Source organism: Aegilops tauschii, chromosome 6 (genome assembly GCF_002575655.3).
Source record: "Aegilops tauschii subsp. strangulata cultivar AL8/78 chromosome 6, Aet v6.0, whole genome shotgun sequence".
Lineage (NCBI taxonomy): Eukaryota > Viridiplantae > Streptophyta > Magnoliopsida > Poales > Poaceae > Aegilops > Aegilops tauschii.
Window position 1 is genome coordinate 474483386 of NC_053040.3, and position 12774 is coordinate 474496159.

Consider the following 12774-nt stretch of genomic DNA (forward strand, 5'->3'; position numbering starts at 1 on the left):
ACCCATGTAAAGGTGATAGCAACCTCGCGAAGATAGGAGTTATCCTGTTCAGCTGTTCTTGTGGGAAATGGAGTCCCATAGACGCAGATGAACCTCAAACCGCTTCCGCCATCAACCACTAGAAACCAAGTGTTGTACTCATAGGCCACAATGGTCTTGTACTACATATTTTGTACTTTGCTTGGAATTCTTGTATCAAGTTGGTGCCTCATCAGCTAACAGTAATCCTGGGGCTGGTGAGCACAAGGGCCGTTTTCTGGAGAATTAATATCCCGAAAATCCGGTCCTGACAGACTTGGTATCAGAGCCAGGCTGACCATTGGCTAACCCTATCTTAGCCAGGTCAATAAACCTAGGTTAACCAACCCACCAGACCTTAACCTAACCCCGGCCAAGCTTCTCGTGTAAGATAGCCACACAATGACCCCGACGCTTTTGGCAGTCGATGCCCAACCTATCAACTTAGCCTGTCGATCACGCGCCAGTGACCGACACCTAACTTGTCTCATTCGCAAGCGTGCGAAGGAAGACTCCGCCCCTTTTTCTATATAAAGGGCACACTAGCCTCAACACAGCACAGCCTCTTTCCTAAACCAAGTCAAGATGCCTGGCCCCATTGTTCACAATGAGACCACAACGACCAACCTTGGAAGTTTTGTGACCGTGCTCGCAAACCTCACCCGCCGTGCCTATGCATTAGAAGAGCCCCCAGAATATGTTGTGTACCAAGAACTCATGGGCGGTGAGAGCCGTCAGTTCTGGGTCACTGTACACATTTATGGTAGGGGTCTATCGCCAGAACGCCCCTACAGGTTCACTGGAAGGACCACTTCCTTTGAGCCACAAGCCATCCAACTGGCAGCTCGAGAAGCTATAGTTCAACTCCGGCACTTGTCACCCAGAGTTAACTGTCGCTCGTTCTACTACTACCCCAGTCGTAACAGGTATGGTAGGCCGCCCCAGGTTGCCAATGGAGATCACGAGACGGACCCTGCACTACTGCATCTGGTGCGCTATGTAGGTGCACTAGAGGAGCTGTTCGATCAAATCACTCTTGATCTGATCGCAGCTCGTGGAGAACTGTTTCGCTGGGCCCCGGCGAGAGGAGAAGTGGAGCCCGACGTCGACAACCCAGTCGTGCTGTTCGGACACCCAATCGAGCCCTTGAGGTCTGCCCCAGCCATCGACCAAAATACTTTGATGTCCCCAGAAGTGCTTTGCCGCCTTTTCGGAACACACTCCAACAGGGTTGTGGCCAACAACCCCCGCGATGGTCATCATCGCTACCCCGACCCTGCAGCCACGCAACCTCATCCGGCTAATCCCGACGGTGAAACCCGTGGAGAAGCTTCATCGTCCACTAGGCAAGCCCGCTTAGATATTAACGGAGTAGACTAAGTCACTAGAGTAGTAGCGAGCCTTATTATCTTCTTTGCCTTGTAATTGTGTGATCCTGTATCGCCATTATAAAAGGATGTCTGCTTGTGCGCCCCAGTACCAGAAAATGTTTTCTCAGGACCCTGTCCTTTTGCCGTTTACATTATAAACATCATAGCTATGTTTATTTGTGTGTTGCATGCTTATGTTTGTACCCTAAATTCGTGCTATGAGCAAACTCTTGGTTGCAACTATGGGAGTATTATTTTTTTACAACCCTTAGCAAATCTCGAGGACGAGATTTTTCTTAAGGGGGGTAGTGTTGTAACACCCCAAAAATTTGACCTTGTTTTACTAATTAAAATTTTGCCAGGAAATTAAATTTTTATTTTTCTCGATTTCTCCTTTGATTTCAGAACCCCTCTTCTCTTTAATATTGTGGGTTTTTACCTCTAGTGGAAACTTTTCAAAAGTATTATTGGACTTGTATGCTCTCTCAATAAAACAATTCTTTATCAGTGGATTTATTTGCATAATTGTTTTCCTGAGCTTTATACTTTTAAAATGATCTCATTGATTTGGAGCCTCTTTTGCACTGCAACCATTTGATAAATGCTTTTAAAAATTTCCACCAAAATTTGGGGATGTCATGTGATGTTTCCCCATCACTTTTATGCAAAAATATCCTTTGGTCATTTGAGATTTTGAGCTCTACATCAATTTTTCAAATCTGGTCCAGTAGGTATTTTTGCACTACAACCTATTTAAGTATTCTTCTAAAAATTCTTCCAAGTGTTTGGAGATGTCAGTGGATGCTTATAATTCAACTTCATGCAAAAACCCAGTGATGTTCTTTGAAAATTTTGAGTGAATCATCTTCATTTTCATTCTGGTCCAGTTTGGTGATTTGTACTGCAACCCTATTTTATTTGGCTCTAGTGCCCATGAGCTTTTTCCCTACTTGTAGTCCTCCCTACCAAACACTTAAGTCCAGGAGATTGGACCCATTGGAGTATGTTTAGTGCATGCAATGATAGCCTTTAGTTTCTGCCCAAAACTAGTTTTCTCAAAAACTTGCACTAACAAGTTCCTGTTTTTGCCAAACTAACCTTACCACCTTCTTGAGCTCCTAAAGAGACCAGGATCTGGAGAGTCTGGCCACCCCAAGAGTTGCCTAGATGCCCATGGCATTCTGTCGAACACTTGGTGTGCCCAGTCAGATTTTGACATGAGTTTTAGTTTGCACTGTGATCTTGCTCCACTGACCCAGCAACCTTGTCCACTTAACTCCTAGCTATACCGTTCCTAGCCCTGTTAATTGCTAGCCTTCCTCTCGCACTCTTGGCTGCCCTGGCATTTCGTCGAGCATGTCCCGTGTGTGCTCTGGGCGCGCCCAGAGCGCACGTTTTGCACGCGCACGCACTGAGCCGCCGCGTCACACTGCCGCCCTCGTCGCGTCCCGTCCCTGGCCCCTGCTCGCCTGCTGAACCACGCCATGCACTCGCCCACTCGCCAGAAACCTCCAAGCCTCCCTGGCGCCCTACAGCGCCGCCGTCAGAGCTCCCTTGGCGGCACGCCGGCGTCGGCAGCGGGCTCTGCCGTGGACGGCGCCGCCCAAGCCACCCGCGCGCGCCAGCTGCCCCCTGGGTACAGCCCGAGCTCATCCACTTGCTCGTTGGCACGCGCTCGTCGCCGCCACGACGCCCTACAACTACAGAAAGGCGGTCGCCGGCGATCTTATCCACCACCGCGGGAGCCAGCCCCGTCGCGCTATTTAAGGAGACCCCGAGCTCAACCTAGCACTCAGGCAACCCCAGGCCACCCCCATAGTGCTCCCGCAGCCAGCAATCGACGGGGAAGGGCCTCCTTCCTCCTCTCCGCCCAGTTCGGCCGCCGCCGAGCTCGGGTGCAATACGTTGCAGCCAGGCCCTCCCCCGCCTATCCAACGCCACCAGACGTCTCCCCATGGTCTTGCAGAGCTGCCCAACACCTCAGCCTCGACCAAGGACCACCGTAGCCTAAAACCCACTTTGCTCCCGAACCACCATCCGCCGCGGAGCTCGCCGCCGGTGGCTTACTCCGTCCCCACCTGCCCAACGACCACCGGGAGGACCGCCCCAGTCTGGCGGGTCCATCCCTGCCCTCAGGTGCCCTCGAAGAGCCGCCGTTCGTCGACAGCGATCGCCGGAGGCCCGCCACCGTTCGGGCAGAGAGAAAGGAGGGAGAGGGAGACCAGTCAAACCTGACCAGTGGGCCCCCTGGACCCACTGTCAGTGACCCACTCGCCCGTCCTCTCTGGTTAAGTGAAAGCGCAAAGTCCGGAGTACGTCTCCTCTGCTTCAAAGGCGTATTTCCCCCGAAGCGTTTTCCTTTTTCTGATTTTATTAAAACAGAACTTTGACTGGCTATATCTTTTAAAATAAAACTCCAAATGAGTTGATTCTTTTTCCTACATCTCTCAAATTTCATCTAGTTTATTTTAAGATTTATTTCAAAAATATTTGGGACAACTTTTTGTACTGTATTTGAAATGTGTGTTATTTGAATATTTCTCAAAATAGGATTTTGGAGAAAAGGCAACCTTCAAAAAAAATGCACCCCACATGCATACTCTTGAAGGCAAGCATTCTGAACCCTAGCTTAATATTTTTGGTTGTTGTTGATACGGTTACAACATCACCTTGACCTGGAGCATACGCTATTTTATGTGACGGTAAGATCATACGCATGAGTGCATAAATGGAGATTTCTTTTCTGTTATAAACGGATATGCTGGTGATAGTGATCGTCCTCGTAAGCTTCTCATGCATGCCGGAAGGAAGTCGGGAAAGTCGCGGTCTTGGGTAGACGCGAGCTTGTCCCTAGTTCCTCGTTGAGACGAGTATGTCCGGTATGGCATGGTGGGGCTTGATGAGTGCTAAGCTTATCTGTTATTGGAAATATTTTTGTTATGCTAATCATGCAGGGAACACTTGAACCTCCTGAGTCGGCCTTAGATCGAGTCTTGTCCAGTAACCCCCACACTTGCTTCGTACTACCACTTGTCCCTGCCATAGGTAGGGTACGGTTCAGTAAGTTGTCAACCCCTTTCTAGCACACACCGTACAGAGAGGCCGGGATGAGGGTCCCGTGGCCATGGATTAAAGCCAGTCATCCGGTCCGGGGGCATGGGTGTTTCGGTTGTAGCCGAAGGGGTAGCTCCCCTAGTTTGCGCGCGGTATAAATTTTGTGATCCCATGCTACGTCGAGGTTGTAGCCTCCCCACTTAGAGTTTCACTTGACAGGTGTCGTGGGTGATTCCAGACACCGGTAAGTTAAGCTGGTGTGTGCAGGTCAGGCGTGTTTTCAATTAAAAGACCGTAGACGGAATTAGTCCCGATGGACTAAAGAAATCCGTTACCCGTGGGTAAAGCGTACACCCTCTGCAGAGATTATACATCTATTCGAATAGCCGTGTCCATGGTTAAGGACTACAGTCTGGGATAGGTCAAGTGTCGGTCTTAGTGTCGGTCTTTGGAGGAAAAGCGGCTAAACCAGAACATTGATTATGAACTGTGACACATATGGATTATGATCATTATTATTGTGGACTAACCATTTACTTTATTTGAATTATTGAGTATCCCTGGGACGGTTCTACCTCCTGGATATTCACTGTGATTGTCCTTTATAAGCCCTTTATGTGGTGTCGCTCAGACGCCCGACTGCGGCATGCTTGTTATTTAATTATCCTTTATAAGCCCTTTATGCAGTGTCGCTCAGACGCCCGACTGCGGCATGCTTGTTATTTATTTATTCTTTATAAGCCCTTTATGCGGTGTCGCTCAGACGCCCGACTGCGGCATTGTTAATTTATTTGCACCCCTTTTTGAGGAGTCATTTCAGACACTCGATCACTGCATTCTATTTATATATTGCATATTCTTATTTTACCCGCATGCGTACATCATGGATTTCGCATACTTCGTGACTGACGTGATGCTCATAGAATATTTTCGGAGCATGATTACCCCTTGTTATATTATACCCGTGTTCTAAATGTTTGCGAGTACATTCAAACATACTCACTGGCTTGTCCCTGGCTGTTGTCTTGGCCAGATTTCTTGCGTGGAGAAGAGCGTTACGACGACAGCCCCAGAACCCATGTAAAGGTGATAGCAACCTCGCGAAGATAGGAGTTATCCTGTTCAGCTGTTCTTGTGGGAAATGGAGTCCCATAGACGCAGATGAACCTCAAACCGCTTCCGCCATCAACCACTAGAAACCAAGTGTTGTACTCATAGGCCACAATGGTCTTGTACTACATATTTTGTACTTTGCTTGGAATTCTTGTATCAAGTTGGTGCCTCATCAGCTAACAGTAATCCTGGGGCTGGTGAGCACAAGGGCCGTTTTCTGGAGAATTAATATCCCGAAAATCCGGTCCTGACATGTGGCGTCTCGCCGAGGGCGTAGGAACCTGTAGGGTCCTCGCACTTTGGGCACTGCAAATGAAACACACTAGATTCAGTAGGAAGAAAAATGCATCAATGGCGGCGGCTGCCATCCTAGGAGTACCTGCGACCAAGGGACTTGGATTTATCGGGGATGAATGAAGAATTCGTACTAGGTTCTCCATGAGAAAACCCTATGCAATCGCCGAGCGGGGGTTTTCTCTGAACAAGCAGACAAGGGAGAAGGGATTCAGGCCGAGTGAAATATTGCCACTTCGTCCGTCCAGCTTACTGCTAAAGCTGGAAAGGTGGGGGTTTTTGTGATTTGATGGCTCGTTGGGCATTAATGCGGCGCTACGACCGGGGTGTGTCTACCGTGCAGTTGTGCACTCTAATTTGGTGCATATGGCATGTGGACCCCGTTGCCGGATGCCCCACATATCAGCACAAGGAAGTAGAAAGACAGGAATAACTAGTTATTACACAAAATTATATTTTTGACAGAGAGATATTCCCTCTGTAAAGAAAAATCAAGGGGAATATATATAACATATCTCTACTACCTAAAAGAAACGTAAGGTTCCCTCTCCCCTCTTACGTTTCGTCCAACCTCCTCTGGTCGTGCGTCGTTAGCAATTTTGCAGAAAAGCCCCTGAAGTTTTAAGTAATCAACCCGCAATCCTCAACATAAGTCAGCCCGAATCGGTTTGGAGAGAGAAAGGAAAAAAATAGCCCAACCACCGCACGGCCTGCCTCCTCGATCCCATCTTGACCTCCAGCCCCACCCCGCCTTGTCCTCCGCTGCCGCTCGCCGCCCACCCCCGCAGCCGCCACCTCCTGCCCCGCCCCGCCCCGCGCCGCCTCACCGGGCGCCGCCCGCCGCCGTCGCGCGTTGCCCGCCCCCGCCGCCGCAGCGTGCCGCCGGTCGCGCTCGCAGCCGCCCTGCTCGGCGCACCCACCTCGCTCGAGGTTGGGCGAGCGCGGAAGTAGAGTTCGGGACGGCGGATCGGAATCCATCGACCGATTCTCTCTTTCTCTCCTCTCCCTTGGATTCCTGTAGGCGGTGGATCAATCTTGCCTTCGTGGTGGCGGCAGAACGAGCGCCGTGAGATCAGGTGGACCTGCTTCTGGTAATCTCAGTTTTGTTAGTAGCAAGTGGTCAATTTAGTATTCATTGGCAACAAAAAGAAGTGAATGATATCATGCCATAATTTAGTGTTGCTTCCCGGTCCTGGATAGATGATGTATTGTATTTCTGCATAAGCTAGGAAATCTACAAATTGATTATCTGTAAACTATTTGTCCATACTTCTCCAAGATCTAAACATATACCATCTTTGCTGATCGATTTTATTACTAAGTAGCAGATTCCTCCTGGTGCTTGGGACGTTTTCAGCTAGATTGATTTACTAGCTACGTCCAAGCAGGCCACTGGATTGATTTCATGAGGCTTACTAGCTACGTCCCAATCAAGATAGCTAGACTTACTAGCTATGTCCCAAGCAGGCCAATCCAATATGTTGATCAATTTGATTGTTCTGGCTGGAGGTCAGGAGGTCAGAAGGTGCGCCCTTCACACTAAATCGTACCCGAAGTTCTACAATTAGGTATGATTACAACTAGGAAGCTACCCTTCCTGGATAACTATTTTAGTACCTGTTTTTATTTACTGATGAGAACTAAATAAATTGGCTACTGTCATGTTTCTCCCTTAAAAAAAGATTCTGGTAGATGTGCTTGACAATAATAATGGTAATACCTAAAGGAGTTCTCTTGCTCCAAGTTAGCGCCTATATATTCTTATCTACCATGTACTTGGGTTACTGGTTTGTGTTAAGGATTCCGCTACTGTTGCCAAGGTATCTACAGAATTTTGTTATAGTACTAGCTGAACAGAAAAAGAGATGGCCGCCAAACCTCAAAAAATATCAATCGGCTATTAATTTACTAGACTCTATTTCAGTCTAATTAGTGGAGACTTAGAGAGTGGAAAAAATGTTTAAAAAACCTAATATAAAAATATGAAATATTTAGTTATTCTCTATATCCGAGAAAGCAATAAAGAACTTTGTGTTAGGCAGTGCACTGCGGAAGCGTGTACTGCGACTATTTCTGCACTGCCGAGGAAGGCTTGATCTTTCCCACAGGTCCACCTTCTTTACCTTTCCGTTCTTTGAACTGGATAAGTTTTGATATTCTAACATTGATGGAAAATCATTATCTTCTGTAAAGCCACATTTCATTTTATGATTTTTAGCAGAAGCTCGCTTCGAGGTCTTGGTGTGGGGCTCCTGGGGAAGGGAATGTCCTTCTACTTAGTGAAAGTCGTTGTTGCTGAGGCTGATTTTACCTTCTTTCTAAGTGTTCTATTTTATTAGTGCAATTGGTTTGAGTTAAACTAACATCCATCGTACAAATATTTGTGGGACATATTCAGGTAAATTTACCATGTTCTGTTTTCATTACCCAGCGCTAAAATGTAGATGTTATGATGACCAATGACCATAAAGTTTTCTCAAGAAATCTGGAAAGAAGCGAGGATTCTCAAGTAAGATAAGTTTGCTTACAAAAATTTGCCTACTGGAAAGTAGATAAGAGACTCATGAAGTAAGAATACATGCCTACATATTATACATAGCAGGCTTCTGACTTCTCTGATTCTGCAAGCCTTGAGGCTGTGAAACATCTATGCTAGGTCGCCACACTTCTGCCACCTTCATTTGATGAGGTACATTCAGATTCGGTTTGTCTATTACTTTATGGATGCTTCTCTTCTCATTACAGTGCTGGGCAATTTGATGAGAAATTATCTTCTCTTTGATGGTCCAGGTTCAGCGTTCACTACTATGAAAGAAGAAGGCATATATTTTCCTTGTGGAATTTCCAGTAGAATGGCAGTGAGAACGAGTAAAAATCTACAACAGGTAATACATTATTTTGAAGCTACATGGAAAGCAAAGTAAGCACATGGATCCCTCATTTGAGAGTGGGGGTTAAACTTCCCTGGACTTCTCCCTTAATTCTTACTTCAGTCTTTTTATTCACATTTCCTATTGTGTAGTTGGTGACAATGATGAATTGTCATCCACTTGAGAAAATAAAGATTAAATCGATGATGCTCTCAAAAGTAAAATGACTTTCTGAGATGGATAGAGACATTGTGAGCATCAATATAGAACTTATAAACCTTTTTCCTTGTTTGTTATAATGATATTTTCATTTTCCTGTGTATATTAAACTTGAGAATATTATTCTGCATTACTTCAACCATTAATTTTTATGTGTTTGCAGTATGACTGTATGGTTCTCACTCAAAGTAGAGGCCCAACAAACTTTTTTGAAGTAGGAGTCGAAAACTACAAATCCATCTATTCCTAGAATGGAGCTGGTTGGAGTTGAGCCTACAATTGAGCGGGTAGTTCGGTGGCACCGACATCCAGCTGAAAGTTTTATAGGAGGGTTAGTAAAGCAAATTTGTTCATGAGGAAATGTGCCAGCAAAACATTGAGTCAGAGTGCAAGACAAATGCTCTTAACAGTTTTTTTGGTCGCTTTTCTTTAATTACAATTCTTATTATTTTTAGTTGGCATTGATGTACAAAAGAAAATTCTGTGCCTTTTTTGTCCTCTCATTGACCATTGTATTTTTGAGTCATATCAGTCTATGTAAAAGAATTCAGTACCTTATGTTTTGTATATTTGGAAATGTCTAAAGGCGTGGTGTTATATAATAACTGTATGATATGCTTTGTATGCCTTTCCTGTAGCCTTAGTATGGTCATCGTTTTCTCTTTCATGTCCTTCATCTTAAATTAAAAAATATGAACAATTGCATTGTGCTAAAGTTTATCATTATTATTTAATTTATTTATAGGCAATATTTCTTCTAGAAAAAAATGTAAATTTCATGTAACATGCTAAAATAGAATCTTCTCTGAACATGCCACATGACTACTGAGCTGGCATTATTTGCAAATTCTATTAGCTGACAATGTTGATGTGTATTTGACACCATTCATTTGAACCACCAAATAATAGAAGTTGTTTGATTGGTAAAATAATTTTCAGGTTTGTAACCACACGCTTATTTATTTTGTATTCGCTGTAACGCATGGTCTTTTGTGCTATAACATAATGTCAAACCACTAAAATTTATATGCCCCGTTGCAACGCACGGGCCTTGTGCTAGTATAATTATAAAAAACAGAGTTTTTTTAACACGTTATAGACGAGTTGGTGATGATGGTGTGCCTGTCATCCTGCAATATAGGCCGTCCGATTTATATCTGACGGATAGGAAGGAAACTATGGCAATTTTGCAAAAAGGTACCCACACACCTCTCCGCATGTGCAAATAAGGCCTTCCCTCGTTCATCCTTTTCTCTCACAAGATAAAATACTCATACAAATGCATCTTGATGTTACGTGCAACGCACGGGCATTATGGGGGTTCAGCTGAGAAATACTCAGACAGGCTCACGGTTCTGGACTTTGGGCCATAGGCCGGTGGGCCTGCATGTTTGGGGGCCCATGTGTTCTACCTCAGCGCTTTTCATATTGCAAGCGGTCGGTACGGCACTGGTTTTAGATGCTGTCGCAAGGCGAATACACAAAATTGAATAAAGCACAACAGCTATTGGAATGAACTCAAACGACAGTTCCTAACCAGCAATCAGAGTTGCAATTCTATCAATGATACTTCGTACTACTTATACACACAGGACACTTGTTTCACCATGCCAGAGTATTACATCAAAATCTCTCAGCGGATAGATCAGTTCGGCACTACTGAAGAATTTCAAAGTTGATTTGGACCAGCTCTCCTTGCCGAGAAAGTTCGATTTTGACATCATCCCCTACCGCAAGATATGATTTAGATTTGAACCTTGACCATCCTTTAGCATCAATCATCATGCGACCATCCTTTGTACTTACGGTATATTGAGCAGGTTCATTCACACCAAGGCTGCGCATGGTAAGAGAAACTTGGCCGCTGTCGCTCGGATTGTTGAACGACTCCCTCGTTGCTCTAGGAATTCTTTGTTTGCAAACAAGAAGACATACCCAAATAGTTAGATCAACACAGTGAATCATGCGAAACAACATGGAAATAAAAAAGAACGAAACACTTGGGCGGCCAATGCTTACCAAGAAGGTGGACATGTCGGTTTTTGTAAGGACTTTGGTATATGAAGTGCGAACTGCAGCCCAGTCTGTTGCCGGTGCAACTGCTCGTTCGGTTGCCGCTGCACGGGCCGGAGCAGATGCAAGTGCAAGTGTTGGTGCAGGTGCCGAAGGCGCTGCTGCTGCCGGAGATGGTGCTCCTTGTAGAGCTGGTGCCGGTGTCGGAGCAGGTGCCGGTGTCGATGCCCGATCCTCCGGTAGATCAGCCTGATCCGCTGACGCGGTCGGTGCCCAATCCTCAGCTGGATCAGACTGAGCTGCTGCCGCTGTCAGCGCTAGAGCAACTGCCTATGCTCGATCCATTGCTGAAGATGGTACCGATGTGCGAGACAGCGGCGATCGTGTCTGGTCTGGTATGATCAGCTTTCTAACTTGACTAGGCTTCGTGACCGTGATCCATTTTTTTCTTCATTTCTTTTAAACGCGAGAAGGACTAATTGTGGCGTTTTTGTTAAACCAAACTGCAGTTCATCATAGGGATTCAGCTTGTACTCAGACAACAGACTGATCCAATTTTTTCCAGTAATATAAGTGATGGACAATGCCTTCGTTACTGACACGACATAAGAAGTGAAACCTGCAAAAATAGCCATCGTAGAGCAAACCAAATGGTTTATTCTGCGATGAATGTCACATGGCAAAACCTGCATCGTAAAATTGCAGGAAAAGAAAGAAAACATAACATTAAATCAATAAGATTTAGACAGTAAATCAATAAGGTTTACTTGATGTGACACGAGTGAATCCTTACCAGGAAATCACTATGTTGAAGTACTAAACAGAAGATTGATCATCCAACTACGGGTGGCATGCAGGGGCCCCGCCTACTCCCACAAGCAGGACAGTCCAAAGGTTGTGACAAATCATATGGCCGAACATCCATGGGACTGGAAATCCTAGTGGGTGCGATAAACCTTGCAATGCATACAGATACTGGAGTGTAACCATAATTGATAAACCGTCCTCACAAAAAAGATGATCTGGATACTTCAAAATATACAGACTGAATTGAGTGGACAGACATTAACATAGACCGTTCTCAGGACTGACCACACACCAAAAGCGGCAGTACTAATAAACAATACAGGGTTCACAAACACAAATCAAGTACTGAACAATAGTACTTACTACACACAAGCAAAGTTGCACTAATTACACTCTGCAGACTATTCTTGCCACCGACCTACGGGATGAACCCCGCATAACTGACTAGGCCATGGACTTCGTGAGAGATGTCTACATGCACCATCACCATCTTGTCAACCTTGGAGAACCTAACAGAGCGGTCTTTCCACTCATAAACATGATCATGAAGACAGGCCGCATCAGATTTGTTGGGAAGCTTTACAAGAACCACACCCTTCATAATCGAAGGCACAGCCAGGAAATTGTTGTGGTCAAGTACAGACTCGAGAACACGCCTGACAACAATGATACAAGAAAACACTAGTTCAGGACACGTGGCGACAAGGACACAACAACTGGATAGTTTAGCAGTAGAACTCATCCTCAGGTCTTCCAGTTCACATGGCATGACTTTGAGAACTTCATCTCCACCGCGGACCTGGTTCTAATTCAAACAGAAACCATATTTTATTACTACCTCCGTTCAGAAATATAAGATTATTTTTGATATTATACTCCATATATGACTACATATACGCACAGAAATGAGTGAACAAAGACACTAGAACATGTCTTCAAAGGCATGAGAGCAGAGGGATTACTTGCAATATCCATAACACAAGTTACTGAGGCAAATATGCCCTCTTCAAAGGTAG

The 12774-nt window shown here is 45.4% G+C and overlaps 1 long non-coding RNA gene across 4 annotated transcripts; it reads left to right on the plus strand.

The window, feature by feature from the left end:
• Window positions 1-7386: 7386 nt before the first annotated feature.
• On the plus strand, window positions 7387-9566 carry LOC120968832 (uncharacterized). Of its 4 annotated transcripts, XR_012186900.1 has the most exons (5): window positions 7387-7957; window positions 8071-8358; window positions 8452-8538; window positions 8640-8734; window positions 9102-9566. It is a non-coding gene; the product is annotated as an uncharacterized lncRNA (long non-coding RNA). The 4 variants fall into 4 exon arrangements; XR_012186901.1 differs by having other exon boundaries at window positions 7935-8358; window positions 8449-8538; XR_012186899.1 differs by having other exon boundaries at window positions 7937-8358.
• The last annotated feature ends 3208 nt before the right edge of the window (window positions 9567-12774 follow it).